This window comes from Cebus imitator, unplaced genomic scaffold, assembly GCF_001604975.1.
Source record: "Cebus imitator isolate Cc_AM_T3 unplaced genomic scaffold, Cebus_imitator-1.0 Scaffold1018, whole genome shotgun sequence".
NCBI classification, from domain to species: Eukaryota; Metazoa; Chordata; class Mammalia; order Primates; family Cebidae; genus Cebus; species Cebus imitator.
The window spans coordinates 66,982-71,558 of record NW_016108333.1 but is presented as its reverse complement, the minus strand read 5'-3'; the positions used below and the strand labels follow the sequence as shown (position 1 = coordinate 71,558).

General features: G+C 52.5%; 1 long non-coding RNA gene across 1 annotated transcript in view; it reads left to right on the top strand.

The window, feature by feature from the left end:
* Positions 1-3,465: 3,465 nt before the first annotated feature.
* The window catches only part of LOC119469917, a 2,527-nt gene continuing 1,415 nt past the window's right edge, over positions 3,466-4,577 (top strand). Inside the window, exons 1-2 of the long non-coding RNA XR_005198777.1 lie at positions 3,466-3,544; positions 3,811-3,814. This is a non-coding gene — a long non-coding RNA (uncharacterized LOC119469917). The remainder of the gene's footprint in view (positions 3,545-3,810; positions 3,815-4,577) is intronic.

Here is a 4,577-nt window from a genome sequence, read left to right as displayed (position 1 = left end):
CTGCCACAAAGGCAGGAGCTGGGCTTGACTCTGACCCTGACTCTGTCTTGGGTGCTAGGGACAAAGAGAAGAGTTGGGTATACTCCTGGCCCTCAGGGAGACAGCGGCAGGCAAAGGGCATCAAGTTCCCAATGTGTCGGCCAGGCATGGTGGCTCACACCTGTAATTCCAGCACTTTGGGAGGCTGAGGCGGGCAGATCACAAAGTCAGGAGTTTGAGACCAGCCTGACCAACATGGTGAAACCTCCGCTGTACTAAAGATACAAAAATTAGCTGGTTGTGGTGGCGTGCACCTGTAATCCCAGCTACTCAGGAGGCTAAGGCAGGAGAATTGATTGGACTCAGGAGGTGGAGTTTGCAGTGAGCTGAGGCTACTTGCACTCCAGCCTGGGCACAGAGCAAGACTCTGTCTCAAAAAAAAAGTTCCCAATGTGTCATAGAGAGGGAACCATCAGGGTACCCAGGCCTACCTTCCTCAGGCTGGGCACCCAAAGGCTTCCTGGAGGAGGTGATTCCCAACATGAGTTTCAAAGAACAATTAGGAATTTGTCCCTAAAATGTGAAAACTGTGCCAGGCAGAGGGCACAGCACAGGTAAAGCCAGGGAGGTGGGAAACAGTGGTTGTCATGTGGGACTTGCATGTGAGGTCAACAGGGATTCTTCTGGGCCCTATGGGTGGTTCCCCTTATGGGCAATCTGTTTTGTTTGTTTTTTTGAGGAGATCTCATTCTGTCACCCAGGCTAGAGTGCAGTGGTATCATAGCTCACTGGAGCCTCAACCTTCTGGGCTCAAGCAATCCTCCCACCTCAGCCTCCAAATAAATAAGACCACAGCTGTGTGGTTAATTTTTAATTTTTTTTTGAGATGGTGTTTTGCTCTTGTTGTCCAGGCTGGAGTGTAATGGTGCGATCTTAACTCACTGCACCCTCCGCCTCCTGGGTTCAAGTGATCCTCCTTCCTCAGCCTCCTGAGTAGCTAAGACTACAAGCATGTGTCACCAAGCCCAGTTAATTTTTATTGTTTTTAGTAGACATGGCATTTATCCATGTTGGTGGTCAGTAGACATGNCAGGCTGGAATGCAGTGGCGTCCTCTTGCCTCACTGAAACTTCAGAAAGTCAACACTGGGCCCAGAAGGGCCACTGGGAGGTACTGGCTTGGCCTAAAGAGGCCACTGGGAGGCCGGGGCTGGGCCTGTAGAAACAGGCTGCCACAAAGGCAGGAACTGGGCCTGACTCTGACCCTGACTCTGTCTTGGGTGCTAGGGACAAAGAGAAGAGTTGGGTGCACTTCTGGCCCCCAGGGAGACAGCGGCAGGCAAAGGGCATCAAGTTCCCAATGTGTCGGCCAGGCATGCTGGCTCACACTTGTAATTCCAGCACTTTGGGAGGCTGAGGTGGGCAGATCACAAGCTCAGGAGTTTGAGACCAGCCTGACCAACATGGCGAAACCTCCTCTGTACTAAAGATACAAAAATTAGCTGGTTGTGGTGGCGTGCACCTGTAATCCCAGCTACTCAGGAGGCTAAGGCAGGAGAATTGCTTGAACTCAGGAGGTGGAGGTTGCAGTGAGCTGAGGCTACTTGCACTCCAGCCTGGGCACAGAGCAAGACTCCGTCTCAAAAAAAAAGTTCCCAATGTGTCATAGAGAGGGAACCATCAGGGTACTCAGGCCTACCTGGCCCAGGCTGGGCACCCAAAAGCTTCCTGGAGGAGGTGACTCCCAACATGAGTCTCAAAGAACAATTAGGAATTTGTCCCTAAAATGTGAAAACTGTGCCAGGCAGAGGGCACAGCACAGGTAAAGCCAGGGAGGTGGGAAACAGTGGTTGTCATGTGGGACTTGCATGTGAGGCCAACAGAGATTCTTCTGGGCCCTATGGGTGGTTCCCCTTATGGGCAATCTGTTTTGTTTTGTTTTTTTTTTTTTGAGGAGCTCTCATTCTGTGGCCCAGGCTGGAGTGCAGTGGCATCATAGCTCAGTGGAGCCTCAACCTCTGGTCTCAAGCAATCCTCCCCCCTCAGCCTCCAAGTAGCTAAGACCACAGGTGTGTGGTTAATTTTTAATTTTTTTTTGAGATGGTGTTTTGTTCTTGTTGTCCAGGCTGGAGTGCACCCTCCACCTCCTGGGTTCAAGTGATCATCCTTCCTTAGCCTCCTGAGTAGCTGGGACTACAGGCATGTGTCACCAAGCCCAGTTAATTTTTATTGTTTTTAGTAGACATGGCATATCTCCATGTTGGTCAGGCTGCTCTCGAACCCCTGACCTCAAGTGATCTNCTCACTGCACCCTCCGCCTCCTGGGTTCAAGTGATCCTCCTTCCTCAGCCTCCTGAGTAGCTGGGACTACAGGCATGCGTCACCAAGCCCAGTTAATTTTTATTGTTTTTAGTAGACATGGCATTTCTCCATGTTGGTGGTCAGTAGACATGTCATTTCTCCAGACTGGTCTAAAACCCCTGACCTCAGGTGATCTGCCTGCCTCAGCCTCCCAAGGTGCTGGGATTACAGGCATTAGCCACTGCACCTGGCCTTTTTTTTTTTTGAAAGAGAGTCTCACTCTGTCACCCAAGTAGCAAGATCTCGCTCACTGCAACGTGCGCCTCCTGGGTTCCAGCAAATCTTGTGCCTCAACCTCCTGAGTAGCTGGGATTACAGGTTTGTATTAACACACCCAGGTAATTTTCGTATTTTTAGTAGAGACAGTTCCACCATGTTGGCCAGGCTGGTCTCGAAATCCTGACCTCAGGTGATGTGCCTGCTTCCACCTCCCAAACTGCTGGGATTACAGGCACAAGCCACCATGTCTGGCCTAATTTTTAAAAGTTTTTTGTAGGGATGGGAGGTTTCACTGTTGCTCAGGCTGGTCTTGAACTCCTGGTCTCAGGTGATCCTCCCACCATGGCCTCCCAAAGCACTGGGAAGACAGGCATGAGCCACCATGCCCGGCCCCCAGACAGGCAATCCCTACCTCCAACCTGTCCCGCTCCTCACCGCTGAGCCGAGGTCTGGGGCTTTGCCATCAGTTCTGCCCCCTGAAGAATCTGGAAGGGAAATATTGTTACAACCAACCTCTACCCAGACAGGAGGAGCCCCAGCCGGATGACAGCATTGCTGGCGTGCAGGAGCCAGGATATGGCTCCCGCTGCTGTGTTGCGAACATGAGTGTTTGCCACATAATGAGATGCTCAACACGGCTGCTGGGGCCACATGGTGGGCCGAGCCACCCACTCACCATATCTGCTGTTAAACAGGATCTGCACACACTCCTGGAGCGTGTTAATGTCTTCGGTTTCCTTTATGAAGGTGACCCACTTCTATATCAAAACACAGGAGGCACAAGTGAGCAGGGCCTTCCAGGCTGGTGGCATGCCCTCCACTGGCTGCGAACCCTGGGCTTTCACCTCCAGAGCCCCCGAGGCAGGCCCCAGCCCCNAGAGTCTCACTCTGTCACCCAAGTAGCAAGATCTCGGCTCACTGCAACCTGCGCCCCCTGGGTTCCAGCAAATCTTGTGCCTCAACATTCTGAGTAGCTGGGATTACAGGTTTGTATTAACACACCCAGGTAATTTTTGTATTTTTAGTAGAGACAGTTCCACCATGTTGGCCAGCTGGTCTCAAACTCCTGACCTCAGGTGATCTGCCTGTTTCCACCTCCCAAACTGCTGGTATTACAGACACAAGCCACCATGTCTGGCCTAATTTTTAAAAGTTTTTTGTGGAGATGGGAGGTTTCACTGTTGCTCAGGCTGGTCTTGAACGCCTGGTCTCAGGTGATCCTCCCACCATGGCCTCCCAAAGCGCTGGGAAGGCAGGTGTGAACCACCATGCTCAGCCCCCAGACAGGCAAACCCTACCTCGAACCTGTCCCACTCCCCACCCCTGAGCCCAGGTCTGGGACTTTGCCATCAGTTCTGCCCCCTGAAGAATCTGGAAGGGAAATATTGACACAACCAACCTCTACCCAGACAGGAGGAGCCCCAGCCAGATGACAGCATTGCCGGCGTGCAGGAGCCAGGATATGGCTCCCGCTGCCGTGTTGGGAACATGAGTGTTTGCCACGTAATGAGATGCTCAACACGGCTGCTGGGGCCACATGGTGGGCGGAGCCTCCCACTCACCATATCTGCTGTTAAACAGGATCTGCACACACTCCTGGAGCGTGTTAATGTCTTCAGTTTCCTTTATGAATGCGTCCCACTTCTATTTCAAAACACAGGAGGCACAAGTGAGCAAGGCCTTACAGGCTGGTGACATGCCCTCCACCAGCTGCGACCCCTGGGCTTTCACCTCCAGAGCCCCCGAGGCAGACCCCAGCCCCCAGCCCTTCCACCCTCTCCCAATTCATGTACGCTCCCAGGGAGAGTACCTGAAGTCAGGGTGCTCAGATGCTGCCCCGTCTCCCCTCTCCTCCTGCCCTGACATTTGCCTCTGGCCTCTCCCACCAGTGTGGTGTCAGTGCTGGGTCAGCCTGTCCATCCAGAGTTCATCCTACCCCAGACATAAAGGAGGCTGGAAGAGCAGTCCTCGCAGCAGAAAAAGCAGTCAAGTCTTTTTTTTTTTTTTTTTTTTTTTGAG